At 44.1% G+C, this 17,685-nt stretch overlaps 1 protein-coding gene across 2 annotated transcripts in view; it reads left to right on the forward strand.

Annotated features, from left to right (window-relative positions):
- The first annotated feature begins 4,166 nt into the window (after positions 1–4,166).
- SEC22C (SEC22 homolog C, vesicle trafficking protein) overlaps positions 4,167–17,685 on the forward strand; it is a 61,544-nt gene continuing 48,025 nt past the window's right edge. The window contains exon 1 of one of the 2 annotated variants that reach the window (XM_073629488.1): positions 4,167–4,323. The gene's annotated coding sequence lies outside the window, so the exon portion shown is untranslated. Of the gene's footprint in view, positions 4,324–10,804; positions 10,908–17,685 lie in introns of those variants that run through there. The other variant, XM_073629487.1, reaches the window with a different exon arrangement.

Below are 17,685 nucleotides of genomic sequence, written 5' to 3' on the forward strand. Positions count from 1 at the left end.
AATCCCCAAGACATAAGCGTTCCCATGTATGTGGGACAATAGGAGCTTACCAAGACTGGACCAATTCAAACCAACAAGGCGTCTGCAGGCCCCAAAGGAGCAATATCTCGGGCGAGTGTGGAAGCCAGGTCATAATATGCAAATTAGACATAGACTGTCAAGGATAAAGAATATATATATATGTATAATTAGATAAAAAGGAATGATATACTGAATGTCCAGATGCTAAGTGTGCTCGCTTGAGTCACACTCATATAGAGTATAGATAGAGCACAATCGGATTGAGATCAATGTGTGTCTAAGCATACACACACCTCTATAAGTCATAAGAGATACACACCTGTTAGATGTTTAAACAGACATATGGGAGGCGTTGGAGTATTGGATAGACTCCTCAGAGATGGGCTCATCAGATTTTAAACTATGGACAAGGCCTGGAAAAGTATATATATATCTCAGATAGTAAATAAATTCAGATAGGAGGGAAAGAAAAATCACAAAGAAAAACATATGGCTGAGATTCCAATTTAAAAAGGGCAACAACGAGATAATGAATGTATGATATAATGACACACCCTGTAGAGATTGAATTATACAGGGTAATTCATAAGACTGACCAGGACTCATCACAAAGTAGTTACAGATGAAAAAAACTGGTCCTAATATTCTCCTGAAGAAGCGGTCACACCGCGAAACATGTCGAGGTTGAACTGACATAGGACAAGATCTATGGTCCTCCTGTCTGGGTGGACATGCGCCCAAGTGTCTAGTTCCTCTTCAGAGATCTGATACTGTGTATTGTATATTTCCCTCTATAGGACCATTTTAATGATAATTTTTTGTCTTAAATAAATGTATACTTTTATATAAATACGTATGTGAGTCTTTGCTGTACCATGAAGAGTCCACAAGTTGCCTCAAACCTTCTGCATCCTCATCAGTGCCCATCAGTGCAACCTCATCAGTGACACCTATCAGTGCCCATCGGTGCAGCCTATCAGTGGCGCTGCATCAGTGCCCATCAGTTCAGCCTCATCAGTGCCACCCATCAGTGCCCATTAGTGCCGCATATCAGTGCCACCTCATCAGTCCCTATCAGTGCAGCCTCATCAGTGACACCTATCAGTGCCCATCGGTGCAGACTATGAGTGCCTTCGCATCAGTGCCACCCACCAGTACCCATTAGTGCCGCATATCAGTGCCAGCTTATCAGTGCAGCCTCATCAGTGCCCATCAGTGCAGCCTCATCAGTGACACCTATCAGTGCCCATCAGTTCAGCCTCATCAGTGCTGCCTATCAGTGCTCATTAGTGTCGCATATCAGTGCCACCTCATCAGTGCCCATCAGTGCAGCCTCATCAGTGACACCTATCAGTGCCGCTGCCTCAGTGCCCATCAGTGCAGCCTTTTCAGTGCCGCATATCAGTGCAGCCTCATCAGTGACACCTATCAGTGCCGCTGCCTCAGTGCCCATCAGTGCAGCCTTATCAGTGCCGCATATCAGTGCAGCCTCATTAATGCCCCTCAGTGCAGCCTCATCAGCGCACATCAGTGAAGGAGAAATATTACTTATTTGCAAAAATTTATAACAAAAACTAAAAATAAATGTTTGTTTTTTTCGAAATTTTCGGTCTTTTTTCATTTGATTAGCAAAAAATAAAAACCCCCAGTGGTGATTAACCACTTCAGTCCCTGGAAGATTTTTTATTTTTTGCGCTATAAACAAAAAAAAGAGCGACAATTTTGAAAAAAAAAAAACACAATATTTTCTACTTTTTGCTATAATAAATATCCCCATTTAAAAAAAAAAAAAAAAAAAAAAGCTAATTTTTTCCTCAGTTTAGGCCGATATGTATTCTTCTACATATTTTTGGTAATAAAAATCGCAATAAGCGTATATTGATTGGTTTGCGCAAAAGTTATAGCGTCTACAAAATAGGGGATAGCTTTATGGCATTTTTATTATTATTTTTTTTTTTTTTTTTACTAGTAATGGTGGCGATCTGCGATTTTTATTGGAACTGTGACATTGCGGCGGGCACATCGGACACTTTTGACACTTTTCTGCTACCAGTGACATTTATACAGCGATCAGAGCTATAAATAGCCAGTGATTACTGTATAAATGTCACTGGCAGGGAAGGGGTTAACACTAGGGGGCGGTGAAGGGGTTAACTGTGTTCCCTGGGCGGTGTTTCTAACTGTAGGGGGAGGGGACTGACTACAGGAAGTGACGGATCGTGGTTCCTAGCTAATAGGAACACACGATGTGTCAATCCTCTCAGAACAGAACAGGGATTTGTGTGTTTACACACACTCGTCCCTGTTCTGCCTCTCGTGCTCGTGATTGCTCGTGGTCGGCGGTCATCGCGACCGTCGGCCACGAGCATCGGCATCCCCGCTGTGCAGTGGACGCTCGGACGCTCGCGCGCCTGCTATCCTGATCCCACGAGCCAACGTATAGCTACGACGGTTCGCGGGATCGCGCCGACCTGCCGCAGTATAATGACGGCGGTTAAGCGGTTAAATGTCACCAAAAGAAAGCCCTATCCGTTTCAAAAAAATGATAAAAATGTCATATGGGTACAGTGTAGCATGACCGAGCAATTGTCATTCAAAATGAAGCAGCACTGAAAGCTGAAAATTGGCCTGGGCAGGAAGGGGGTAAAAGCACCCGGTATCGAAGGGGTTAACTCCCATGGAGAGATTAATATTGCATTGTAACATTATTCTAGACACAGGCAGACTGGGTGGAAAGATGTTGGAATGTGATGCAGGTATTGGGGCTCATCCACACGTGTGGTTATACTGCACTGGATCTCTTTTCAGAGGGCGTTGAGGAGGCGATATGTTGCCTGCTTTAATCCTGAACATGCCCACACACCTTGGGCGCAACCAGCACTGCAGGAGGATTGGTGTTTTGGAGGAAAAAACGCTTGACACGTGTATATGTGTCTAAACGTGCTTTATGATTATTCTGGCCAATGAAATCAATTAATGCCCAAACGCTTGATGCACCTAACGTTGTTACATGCGTTTAGAAGTGTCAAGACTTTTTTTTTCTTGTGGACACTGTGATGGGGGCAACTAATCTATAGGGACACTGTGATGGGGGTCACTAATCTATAGGGACACTGTGATGGGGCAAGTAATCTATAGGGGCACTGTGATGGGGTAACTAATCTATGGGGGCACGGTGATGGGGCAACTAATCTATGGGAGCACTGTGATGGGGCAACTAATATATGGGGACACTGTGATGGGGGCAACTAATCTATGGGGAGACTATGATGGGGGAAACGAATCTTTGGGGGCACTGTGATGGGGGCAACTAATCTATAGTGGCACTGTATCTATGGGGACACTATGATGGGGTAATTAATCTATGGGGAAACTGTGATGGGGCAACTAATCTATAGGGGTACTGTGATGGGGCAACTAATCTATGGGGACACTGTGATGGGGGCAACTAATTTATAGGGGCACTGTGATGGGGGCAACTAATCTTTGGGGGCACTGTGATGGGGCAACTAATCTATAGCGGCGCTGTATCTATGGGGACACTATGATGGGGTAACTAATCTATGGGAAGATGTGATGGGGCAGCTAATCTATGGGGGCACTGTGATGTGGGCAATTAATCTATGGGAGACACTGTGATGGGGCAACTAATCTATGGGGGCACCATGATGGAGCACTTAATCTATGGGGACACTGTCATGAGGGCAACAAATTTATTGGGCCACTGTGATGGGGGCAACTCATTTATGAGGGCAATTAATCTATGGGGGCACTGTGATGGGGGCATTTAATCTATAGGTGCACTGTGATGGGGCAATTAATCTATGGGGGCACTGTGATGGGGCAACTAATCTATAGGGGCACTGTGACGGGGCAACTAATATATAGGGGCACTGTGATGGGGCAGCTAATCCATAGGGGCACTGTGATGGGGGCACAAGCATTTTTTGTGTGTGTATGAGGCCTTAACATTCATTTCATGGGGTCAGGTAACTTGTGGCACTATCAGGGAACGGCAGGGTGAGTATAAAATAAAAAAAAACAACCTTTGTGCGTTTTCTATGTGACATCGCATAACAAAGTCCGGGCTCATGTCATAGTATGGAGTGTGTTGTCACCAGCATTGTGCTGAGTTAGGTGTGGACTCTAAACTCCATTCCTCCCAGATAAGGCTGCAGGTTCGTTCATCCTCAGAGTGCAATCCCTGCATGTCTGCGGCCTGTCTGTCTTCTGTGTTTGGTGTCACCGGAGTCTGCAGACTGGATGGTTCTGCGGTGCAGAAAGCCGCCTGCGTCTGTACAAGTAAGTCGCCCGGCCGGTGGGAAGGCGCTGTGGGGGCCATTAACCTTGATGTCTGTTCTTCAGCATCTCCTGTGTCGTCTGCTGGATGTTATTTGATGTTCTGAGGTCTCAAAGACAACCGCAGCGAGATGGCCTGTGTCACCCAATCCTACACGTGCCGGGGAGGATAAAAGCTGAACTCCAGACAGAGAGAAAAGACAGGACTCTGAATTCATTAATACATTATTAAGACTAGGTTCACATCTAAGCAGGTTGCAGTTGATGTGCGTTTTTGATGCGTTTTGCGTTTTGTTTTGTTTTTTTAGTAAAAGGAAAGTATGACTGTTCTGTTCATGTAGTGCGACTCTGAGGTGGCTTTAATGCGACTTTACACTCTCTGGCACTCAAGTAGCATCAGGGACCTTTATGTGTCCGAAGTGCAAGTCCATGTTAGGGGTTAAGAGCTAGGGTTAGAGTTAGGATCAGGGTAAGCGGTAATCGTTCACACTAGATGAGGTGCAAATTCACAGCAACTTCGCTACGGATTCCACAACATATCAAAATTGCAACCTGTTCATGCAAACTGATTGAGTAGTGTATGTTAACAAAACCCTAAAATCTGTATGCAAAACGCAGTGCGATTTTCAGAATCCAATCACATGAGTGTTCAGCACAGGCACCGATGTAATTCGCCCAGGAATGTGCTGTGATTCCTGTGTGAATTACCCCTAAGCTTTAACACTAATCCTAAATATATCCCTAACTCTAACCCTGAATCTATCCCTAACCCTTAACCCTAACCCTGAATCTAACCCTTAAACCTAACCCTATCCCTAACTCTAACCCTAACCCTATCCCTAACCCTTAAACCTAACCCTGAATCTATCCCTAACCTTTAACCCTAACCCTGACCCTGAATCTATCCCTAACCCTTAACCCTAACCCTGAATCTAACCCTTAAACCTAACCCTATCCCTAACTCTAACCCTAACCCTATCCCTAACCCTTAAACCTAACCCTGAATCTATCCCTAACCTTTAACCCTAACCCTAAATCTGTCCCTAACCCTTAACCCTAACCCTGAATCTAACCCTTAAATCTAACCCTATGCCTAACTCTAACCCTATCCCTAACCCTTAAACCTAACCCTATCCCTAACTCTAACCCTATCCCTAACCCTTAAACCTAACCCTATCCCTAACTCTAACCCTATCCCTAACCCTTAAAGCTAACCCTATTCCTAACCCTGAATTTATCCCTAACCTTTAACCCTAACCTTTAACCCTAACCTTAAAACTATCCCTAAATCTATCCCTAACCCTTAACTCTAACCCTGAATCTAACCCTTAAACCTAGCCCTATCCCTAACTCTAACCCTAACTCTAACCCTATCCCTAACCCTTAAACCTAACCCTATCCCTAACTCTAACCCTAACCCTAACCCTTAACCCCAACCTTAAATCTATCACTAACCCTAAATTTATCCCTAACTCTATCCTTAACCCTATCCCTAACCTTTAACCCTAACCTTAAATCTATCCCTAACCCTATCCCTTAACCCTAACCCTGAATCTAACCCTTAAACCTAACCCTATCCCTAACGCTAACCCTAACCCTATCCCTAACCCTTAAACCTAACCCTATCCCTAACTCTAACCCTAACCCTATCCCTAACCCCTAACCCCAACTTTAAATCTATCCCTAACCCTAAATCTATCCCTAACCCTTAACCCTAACCCTATCTCTAACCTCTAACCCTAACCTTAAATCTATCCCTAACCCTATCCCTTAACCCTAACCCTGAATCTAGCCCTTAAACCTAACCCTATCCCTAACTCTAACCGTAACCCTATCCCTAACACTTAACCCCAACCTTAAAGCCGTGTTCCAGCCGTTTTTTTTTTTTAAAGTCAGCAACTACAAACACTGTAGCTTGCTGACTTTTAATAAGGACACTTACCTGTCCAGCGAGCCCGCGATGTCGCCCCCCCCCCCCCCCCAGGCCAATCCCGTCCATTGGATCGGATGCCAGCGCCGACATCCTAACTAAGGGAAACAGGCAGTGGAGCCTTGCGGCTTCACCGCCCATTTCCTACTGCGCATGAGCGAGTCGTGCAGCGCTTTGTGAATGGCCCTATCGATTTCTGGGACACACACAGGTCACAGAAGACAAAGGGGCAGCTCACCGAAGAGGAGGAAGTAACCGAACATCTCCGCGGACTAGGAAGAGGCAGATTAGGAAGACTGCCTAGCAACATGCATTTCTGATAAGTTAAAAAAAAAATTTTTTTTTTCAAATTTTTTTGATAGATTTTTTGGAGAATGGTAATGTAACTTTTTATTTTAGGGTGGACCTCCGCTTTAAATCTATCCCTAACTCTATCCCTAACCCTTAACCCTAACCCTATCCCTAACCTTTAACTCTAACCTTAAATCTATCCCTAGCTCTATCCCTAACCCTTAAACCTAATCCTGAATCTATCCCTAACCCTAAATCTATCCCTAACCCTTACACCTAACCCTTAACCCCAACCTTAAATCTATCCCTAGCTCTATTCCTAACCCTTACACCTAACCCTTAACCCTAACCCTAAATCTATCCCTAACCCTTAAACCCAACCCTGAATCTATCCCTAACCCTAAATCTATCCCTAACCCTTAAACCCAACCCTGAATCTATCCCTAACCCTAAATCTATCCCTAACCCTTAACCCTAACCCTAAATCTATCCCTAACCCTTAAACCCAACCCTGAATCTATCCCTAACCCTAAATCTGTCCCTAACCCTTACACCTAACCCTTAACCCTAACCCTAAATCTATCCCTAACCCTTAAACCCAACCCTGAATCTATCCCTAACCCTAAATCTATCCCTAACCCTTAAACCTAACCCTTAACCCCAACCTTAAATCTATCCCTAGCTCTATCCCTAACCCTTACACCTAACCCTTAACCCTAACCCTAAATCTATCCCTAACCCTTAAACCCAACCCTTAACTCTAACCCTGAATCTATCCCTGACCCTAAATCTATCCCTAACCCTTAAACCCAACCCTTAACTCTAACCCTGAATCTATCCCTAACCCTAAATCTATCCCTAACCCTTAAACCTAACCCTAGCTCTATCCGTAATGCAACCCCTTAACCCTAAGCCTGACATGCGACTTTGGATACATTAAGGTTCCTACACTACTTTAATGCGACTTTGATTGCCAGAGAGTGCAAAGTTGCACCCCATGAGCAGAACTGTCATACTTTCCTATTAGCCAAAATTTAAAAATAAAACGCATCAAAAACGCGCAACGCTCGCTTTTTCGGTGCTGGTCCATCGAAGTCTATTACACTCATAATGCAATCTTTGGTATGGGTCCATTGAAGTCTATTACATGCAAAGCAGTCCCTGACCCTTTCCAAAAAAACGCATCGGCTCAAAATGCACAGAGGTGAACTAGATCCATAGAGGAAATCATGCTAAATGGAATGTAGTGCGTTTCTGCAAAACGCACCAAAAAACACGTAGGTGTGAACCTAGGGTAAATATACTTTACAAACGCGAGCGGTGCAAGCACTGGAATGTTACCTGGTAGGCACATTTTTCAAATCTTTCACAGCAGAGCTCAGACTGAGAGAGGGGGAAGCAGCACAAGGAACTAATCGGGTATGCTGCGGAGTTCATGTGCTTACAAAAACATGCTGATAGGAGGGGAGAGCAGAGTGATGGGAAATTTGTTTATTAGTCTGCTGTTTCTCCTTGCCACCTGTCAAATGCTCTCTGAAGAGCAATCCAAATGCAAATCGCTCTTTCGAGACCAAAGCACATGTGCATGAGCCCTAACAGCATTGCTAACGACACAAAGCATCTCAGTGTTCTTGTCATTTCTCTAATCTTACTTTAATTCATCTCTCTTTTCCTGTTGCTGATCAGTGATTGGTAATACAGCAGTCTCTTTCCTCTTTTTGGGGCAAAAAATGTACATAGGGCAGCCCATGAAGTGAATGTGCAACACGTGAAACCGAAATCGCAAGCGGGAACGCTTGTTCCTGGTACGTGAAAGCCGGGATCTGGGGGCCCCCTTGTTAAAGGGGGCCTCCAGATTCCGATAAGCCCCCCCGCAGACCCCAACAACCAATGGCCAGGGATGTCAGGAAAAGGCTCTTGTCCCCATCAACATGGGGACAAGGTGCATTGGGGGGACCCCAAAGCACCCTACCCATGTTGAGGGCATGTGGCCTGATATGGTTCAGGAAAGGGGGGCCTCGCTCCCCCCCCCTATCCTGACCTCCAGGCAGCATGCTCTAAAGAGGGTCTGGTATGGATTTGGGGGGGGGGGGGGCATGGCAATTTTTTTTTTAACTCTGGCATTTTCTTCCTTGATTCTTATTTATATTGCCGGGATCTGGCAATACATTACAGCCGCGATCAATTTTGAATGAAATTTTTTCCTTTAGAAATGTCATAATTGCTGCTGCACTGTTCTAAAAATCACACAGATGCGCCACTTTACAGGCAGACTGTCAGGAACCATGAAATCAGACCAAGACAGAAGTACAGTTAAATCTCATTTGTTTAATAATAAAAGTAAAAAGAACAAACGTAGTCAAAGCATAGCCAGAGTTCAATAACCGGAACATATAGTCAGCCAAGCCAGAAGTCAGGGATCAATGTAGAGAAACAGCAAGCAGGATCTGGAGCCAGAAGGGATGTCAGCAAAGCAAGTCTTTAACAGGAATGCAGGAGATAGTCTCTGTGATGTTGACCAAGGCGAAGGCAGAGATCCCCTGGACTGGACGGCTTCAGTAGGCAGGACTGAGGAGCAGGATATCATCAACAGCTGAGGTGATTGTAGCTGTATTAGTGCAATTGAGTACTGTCCGTGATACTTTTTTTATTTACACTCAACAGCTGAGTAACTGTCATAGGTGTGCGCAGCCCTAATGCATTAGGGTGTGCACCCTTAAGCTCAAACATACATCCATGTGTATGTATCTACATATATATGACCCCGGCACATTGATCTCCCTGCTGGCACAGTGAAAGAGAAAAGGATAAACACTTCTCTTATGGCAGAACCGGTAAGAGGGAGATCTTTCCCATGTTCCTGTTGCTACACAGAGCGATAACACTAATGCGCATGGGGGGATTAGGGTGTGCCTGGGCACAGCCGGCACACCCTGTGCGCACGCCTATGGTAACTGTGGAGAGATAGGAGCTGGCAATTAGCCGACAGCTGAGCCCAGCCCTGACACAGACTAAGGGGACCCCCCAGGCATGATATTTAAAGGAATATTTCATTTTATTGTTTCACTTTAGGCATTATTAAAATCACTGCTCCCGAAAAAACGATTGTTTTAGAAACATTTTTTTTCCCATTGATCCATGTCCCCTGGGGCAGGACCCGGGTCCCCAAACACTTTTTATGGCAATAACTTTCATATAAGCCTTTAAAATTAGCACTTTTGATTTTTCACGTTCGTGTCCCATGGGTTGGCATGTTCGCCAGAACTTTTTGCCCGTTCGCGTTCTTCTGATGCGGGGGGGGGGTTTGTTTTGCCCATCCCTAATTATATGGTTTTGGTGAATCCAAAAGGAAAAAATCTAAGAGCCCTTGCACACTGGGGCAGTTTGCAGGCGCTATTGCGCTAATAATAGCGCCTGCAAACCACCCCGAAAGCGCCGCTGCTTGTATTCCAGTGTGCAAGCCCCAAGGGCTTGCACACTGGAGCGATGCGCTGGCAGGACGGTAAAAAAAGTCCTGCCAGCAGCATCTTCGGAGCGGTGAAGGAGCGGTGTGTATACCGCTCCTTTACCGCTCCTGCCCATTGAAATCAATGGGACGGCGCGGCTATACCGCCGGCAAAGCGCCTCTGCAGAGGCGCTTTGCGGTGGTATTTAACCCTTTCTCGGCCGCTAGCGGGGGTAAAGCCGCCCCGCTAGCGGCCGCATACCGACGGTAAAACGCCGCTAATAATAGCGGCGTTTTACCGCCGACGCCGCCCCCCGCCCCAGTGTGCAAGGGCTCTAAAGAAAATTGTATAGTGTATATGATCCAGCTTTACTCTTTCACTGTGATAGAACACACTATACAAAAATGACAACTGCCCCGATCTATAAATAGCTTCTGAAGTAAGACCATCGCACACCACAAACTAACAAAAGGTTTCCCACACTTCCCGGCCAGCCTGCCAATAAAACAAAATGATCCCGTCTAACAATTTGCATTTAAAAAACTGTATCAGAAATACCTACAAAAGTAACTAAGGAAATGATATATATCTTTAATTTAGGTTTACGTGAACCCAATGTTTAATATTTGAAATTTCATGATATTTACCTATATAAACCCCACTGTAAAACAATGAGCTTACTTTATAGATCCTTGTAAACTTACTTTATGTATCTTTATAATATTGTATACTCAATAAACTTCTTTTGACAAGGAAAAAACTGTATCAGAACACAGCAGTTTATCGCCCCTTTAAGAACTGGAGACGCAGCATTGCCACTTTAAGAGCGGCGATGGATGTGCGCAGGCTCAGTGAGTGGCAGTGGCCTGGCCTGCAAATGTGTGCAAAGCTGCTGCGTCCTGTGTGTGCTGCACTGACAGGTAGGGGGGGAGGAGGGGGCACCGTGACGTCACACAACGATACAATGTATCTAATGCTCATCGATGAATGTTTCTGTGTGTTAGTATACATTGCATGGAACTCTACACCTTCCATACACTGCAACAATGTACCAGATCTGATCAGAGAAAGCAATGTATCCTTATATACTAGTATACACTGCCTATAACGCCACACATTGCAACAATGTACCATATGCTGATCAGAGAATGCAAGGTATCTTTATGCATCAGTATATACTGCCTATAACTCCACACCTTCCATACACTGCAACAATGTACCAGATCTGATCAGAGGATACAATGTATCCTTATATATTAGTATATACTGTCTATAACGCCACACATTGCAACAATGCACCAGATCTGATCAGAGGATACAATGTATCCTTATATATTAGTATATACTGTCTATAACGCCACACATTGCAACAATGCACCAGATCTGATCAGAGAATGCAAGGTATCTTTATGTCTCAATATATACTGCCTTTAACTCCACACATTGCAACAATGTACCATATGCTGATCAGAGAATACAATGTATCTTTATGTATCAGTATATACTGCCTATAACTCCACACGCTGCAACAATGTACCATATGCTGATCAGAGAATACAATGTATCTTTATGTATCAGTATATATTGTCTATAACTCCACACTTTCCATACACTGCAACAATGTACCAGATCTGATCAGAGAATGCAATGTATCCTTATATATCAGTATATACTGCCTATAACGCCACACATTGCAACAATTTACCATATGCTGATCAGAGAGAGATTGTATTCTATGAGCGACAGCACATGGTACATCATTGCAGTGTGTGGAAGGTGCAGAGTCATGGACAGTATATATTGATACAAGGACATCCATTGCATGCTTTGATCAGGTTTGGTACATTGTTGCAGTGTATGGAAGGTGTGGAGTTATAGGCAGTATATACTGATCTTTATGTATCAGTATATACTGGCTATAACATTGCACTTTCCATGCACTGTAACAATGTACTGGATCTGATCAGAGAATGCAATGTATCTTATGCATCAGTGACAATGCCTATAACTCTAAATCTATCATGCAGTGCAACAATGTACCATATGCTGATCACAGAATACAATGGATCTTTGTGTATCAGTATATACTGCTTAAAACTCCACACCTGCCGCACACTGCAACAATGTACCAGATGCTGCTGATCAGAGAATGCAATTGATCTTTATATAGCAGCATATACTGCCTATAACTCCACACCTTCCATACACTGCAACAATGTACCAGATCTGATCAGAGAATGCAATGTATCTTTGTGTATCAGTGCCAATAACTATACACCTTCCATACACCGCAACAATGTACCATATGCTGCTGATCAGAGAATGCAATGGTTCTTTATGTATCAGTACATACTGCCTATAACTATACACCTTCCATACACTGCAACAATGTACCAGATACTGATCTAAGAATGCAATGTATCTTTATGTATCAGTGCCTATAACTCTATATCTTTCATACAGTGCAACAATGTACCATATGCTAATCAAAAAATACAATGGATCTTTACTGTATGTATCAGTGCCCATAACTCTACACCTTCCACACACTGAATGTATCATATGCTGATCAGAGAAGGCATTGTATCTTTATATATCTGTATACACTACCTACAATATATGTAAGTTTTGTTATAATTTCCTTTCTTGAGAAAAAAAGAATAAAAATATTTATGAAAAAAAAAAATGTTGAAAAAATATTCCTGTTTAGTAAAAATGTCTTAGTTCTACTAAAAATAGACGGTGTTATCTGCAAATATAGTGGGTGGAAGTCTTTGTAAAGTGGGTGAAGTCCGTTTACAACTGATTTTAGTGAGATTATTTCCACCATACTATAGAGATATGGTAAATACGGGCGGAGGAGTTGTCCATGGCAACTTTATAAACAGCTATTATTATTTTATTATTGTTATTATGGTGATATTTATTATAATATTTATTTATATTTATTAGAACCAATATTATTGGTGATTATTATTATAATTAATATTGTTATTAGTTATTCCTGTATTACTAATTTATAAGTAAGAATATATATTTTTTTAATAATAATCTATTGTTCTTAAAAGAAAGAAAGAAGCCACGCTATGGAAATAAGGAATATGTAATAATATAATAGGGCTGCTGCTAAACTGAAAGGTGAAAGATCCCAGTAAATGTAAAAGATTAAAAATTAAATTAAAAATTAAAACATTTAAGATTACATTTTTTTAAATTATTATTATTATTATTATTATTGTTAAAGCAGTATTAAACACAAAAGCAAACATTTATTATATTGCAGCTTACCAATTCTTAGATGTGACAGCTGCATTCGTTTTCTTAATCAGGCCTTCCTTCTTCTATTTTCATCTGGTGAGCCAGCCAGCATGCCCGTTGTTTTTTTTGTAAAAGAACAAGCTCTCCAGCAGAATGTATCAGTTTACACGAATGAGACAAATCATTTATTACTGACAGGGGTGCTTACAATGATCAGCTTTTATTTATGCAAAACCTTCCTCCCAAAAGGAAAAAAAAAATTGTTTTAACTAATTATAAAGTGCGAGCTGGAGTTTGGCTTCAATTTGTTAGTGTATCTAAATCTGATAATGCATTCAACACTCCCCCCAAGACTGACAATGCTGCTGTCCCTCGTGTGCTCCTTCATCCTGAGTGGGGTGAGGGGCGCTCTAATACAAGAGGGGTAATACTGGCCGGATTACCAGGTGAAAATAGAGAGAAAAAAAGCCTAAAAGAAAACAAATGCAGCCACCACATCTAATGATTGGTAAGCTGCAATATATTACAATACTGATATAATATATCTTTTAGACAACTAATAATATGATGGAAAGTAATCCCCCCCCCCCCTCCAGAAACAGACAGCAAAAGTTTTCTTTGTGTACAATCTAGTCTCAATAGGTTCGGTTCACACCGGTGGTAGCCCATTCGTACGGGGCACAGGGACGACGCCCCCCTAATCCATTCGCCCAGCCCCCAATCTACATGCAGGGCGCCGGAAGCATGAATTTCAATGGGGATTTTTTTTTTTGAGAGCACATGATTAGAGCCTTGATGATTGGCTGGTTGCAGGGCTGGGACAAGGGCTGGGCAGGGGGGGGGTGGGGGGTGGCTGCCCTGGGCACTTTGGTATCATGGGAGAAGATTTGTTTTGGGAGGGGGAATTTGGTGGGTGGCAGGGGTAAGAATTGTTCTAGGAGGGGAATTTGGGTGGAAGAGCTGGGGGTGGTGAATTCAATTTGCAATAGCAGGAGATTTTGACCGGCTCCCTATGGATATTCACATATCTCCGCAGCGGGTCCCGTGCGTCTTTTGGTCTGTTTTAGGTCCGAGTTCAGCCCAAGAGGATGTGTACTCAGAGAGGAAATTTGAGGGGTAGAAGATTTGTGCTAGGAGGGTGATTTTTTTTTAGGGTGGGGGGGGGGGCATTTGTATCGAGGTTGGGGGATGAGGGGCAAAGACTTGTGCTGGGAGGGGGATTTCAGCAGGGGGGCAGAGATTTCAGCAGGGGGGCAGAGATTTCAGCAGGGGGGCAGATTTGTCATGGGAGGAGGGGGGATTTATGCTTATGGGGTAAGCATGTAGATTTGTATTTAGTGTTTTATTTTTGGGGGGAATTTTTACTGACACATAATGCTCATAAATCTTGGGGGGTGGGGGGGGGGCAGTTTGGCATGTTCACCCTGGGCTCTAGATGACCTTGTCCCGGTGTTCTGTCGATCTGTGCCCTTCGTCGAAAAGTGCTCGCGCATGCGCAGAGCGGAAGGGCACTCCAGCTGATTTCCTGAACAGCTGGTGTGACGTCACCATAGCGCACATCGTAGGAGCGTTTTTTCGACGAGAGATACCATTTGACGGGCACCGATGAATGCTTTGCAAAGAGCGGAGGGAGACCGTAGTTGTCATATTGTGCCTCGCTGTTGCGGGGCGGGTTTACAGTGTGCTCAAGGTCCGGTTTTGTCGCAGGGCGGGTTTGGTGTGTTGAACGGCGGGTTTTGCCTGTGTCTAAGGGCGGGTTGTAGCACAGCCACAACCCACCCAGCAACAGCGAGGCACAATATGACAACTACCGTCTCCCTCCGCTCTTTGCATAGCATTCAATTGCACCCGTCAAATGGTAACTCCCGTCGAAAAAAAGGCTCCTACGATGTGCGCATGCGCTATGGTGACATCACGCCAGCTGATCGGGAAATCAGTTGGAGTGCCCTTCCGTTCTGCGCTTGCACGGGCACACAAATTGATAGAACACCGGCACTGGCTACCAGCAGAAAACTACAGGAGGGGGTGAAGACAAGACCAGTCCCCCTGCACAAGGAGAGAGAGCAGAGATGTGGGAGGGGCCCAGCAGGTTCCTCCCTCTACAGGCTGCCTGTAGAAAATTACAGGAGGGGGCGGAGACAAGACCAGCCACCCTGCACAAGGAGAGAGAGCAGCAGTGAGCGGTCTTTATTACAGGAAGTCTCACACTGGATTATTGCACAGATCTAGAAGAAATACACAAAGCTCACCAAGATTCAAGAAGAATACACATGATATAATGCACAAATTTAGACCATATTTACTTATCCCAGAGTTCACCTTTAACCACTTGCCTACTGGGCACTTACACCCCCTTCTTGCCCAGGCCATTTTTCAGCTTTCAGCACTGTCGCACTTTAAATGACAATTGCGCAGTCGTGCTACACTGTACCCAAACAAATTTTTTATAATTTTCTTCACACAAATGTGACACTGCTGGGTTTTTTATTTTTTACAAAAAAAAAAAAAGACCAAAAATTTTGAAAAAATACTGTTTTTTACTTTTATTCTGTCAGTAAATTTTGTAACTAAGTAATTTTCACCTTCACTGATGTGCGCTGATGAGGCGGCACTGATGGGCACTGATAGGCTGAACTGGTGGGCACTGATGAGGTGGCACTTATGGGCACTGATTAGGTAGCACTGATGAGGAGGCACTAATATGCCGCACTTATGGGCACTGATAGGTGGCACTGATGAGCACTGATATGTGGCACTGATGGGCAATGTTAGGTGGCACTAATGGGCACTAATAGGCGGCACTGGTGGGCACGGATAGGCGGTACTGATGGGCATTGATGGGTGGCACTGATGGGCGACACTGATGGCCATTACTGATGGGCATTGATTGACAGCAGAGTTGGGCATTGATGGGCAGCACTGATTGCCAGCACTGACTGGCATCATAATGGGCACTTTTTGCTGGCACTTGTGGGCAGTGGTGGGCACTGATTGCTGCCACTGGTGGGCACTGATAGCTGGCATTGGTGGGCAATGATTTGTGACACTATTTTGCAATACTGTAATCAGGGCACTGATGATCATTGCCCTTACATTCCTACATGTCCCCCTGCATGGAGATGCCACTGATCGGCTCTCCTCACCACACACTCTGTCAGTGTGAGGCGAGGAGCGCCGATTACCGGCGCTTCCTTGTTTACATGTGACCGGCTGTGATTGGACACAGCTGATCACATGGTTAAAGAGCCGCGGATGCGGCTCTTTCCAGAGATCGGGGTCGCACCGTGTCCTAGGAACATGTCGTGGCTGCGTTCGCCGCTCAGCGCGCCCCTGTGGGCGCACAAGAGCGTCCGTTCTGAGGGCGGGCGGCAAGCAGTTAAAGAGGAAATAAACCCTGATGGGTTTTACTTCCTCTTTTTTCCCCTGTAAAGTAAAAGCATAATGGGCTAGCATGCATTGCATACTAACCCATTATGTTGCACTTACCTGCAAACAAAGCCTGTGATGTCCCAGCTGGTGGCCACATCCATCTTCACCCCTCTTTCTTCCGGGGCCGTGGACTCCGGCTCTGTGACTGGCCGGAGTCGTGTGACATCACTCCCGCGCACGCAAGCGGGAGCCGCCGGACACGGCGCGGGCTCTTTAGAAACGGCATGATCGTGCCCTTTCTTCAGTGCACATGCGCCGATGATGTCGGTGCAAGCGTATATGGTAAATATCTACTAAACCGTGCAGGTGATATTTCCAGTACCTACAGGTAAGCCTTATTATAAGCTTATCTGTAGGTAAAATTGGTGTAAATGGCTTTACAACCACTTTAATGTTTCCATTTGGACACTTATACATGTGTGTGTTCAGATGAAAGAGTGGTGTAATCATACCTCCCAACATTTTGAGATGGGAATGAGGGACACCTATTAGCAAATGTATGTAGGACACGCCCCCTGCCACACCCCCTTAAAGGAGAATTAACCAAAAAAAAAAAAAGGTTAATTAAATACACAAGGGATTTTTTTTACCACTACTATTCCTTTATATTGGCTTTTAAAACATACAAATGCAGCAATTTAGAATTTGGATGAAGGGTTTAGCGCTGGAAAACACTTTTTGAAAGATAAAATGTGCATTTTATATACAACTATATAGATCAGACCAAAATGAGGGACAAATGAGGAGGAAAGAGGGACAGAGGGACATTGCTCCAAATCAGGGACAGTCCCTCGAAATCAGGGATAGTTGGGAGCTATGTGTAAACTAAAAAAAAAAAAAAAAAGCAAAAAAGCAAAACAAAAACCCTATAAAAGTCTATAGCGGGACATTTCTATACGAATATGAAAGCTGTGAATGTATTTGTGGTAGAGGTTCTCTCCTTTGTACTTATCATTCCGGGTTTTCTCACAGTGACATTATATAGAAGACGACACGTCTGCAGTGTTTGTA

Source organism: Aquarana catesbeiana, linkage group LG05 (assembly GCF_042186555.1).
Source record: "Aquarana catesbeiana isolate 2022-GZ linkage group LG05, ASM4218655v1, whole genome shotgun sequence".
Taxonomy (NCBI): Eukaryota; Metazoa; Chordata; class Amphibia; order Anura; family Ranidae; genus Aquarana; species Aquarana catesbeiana.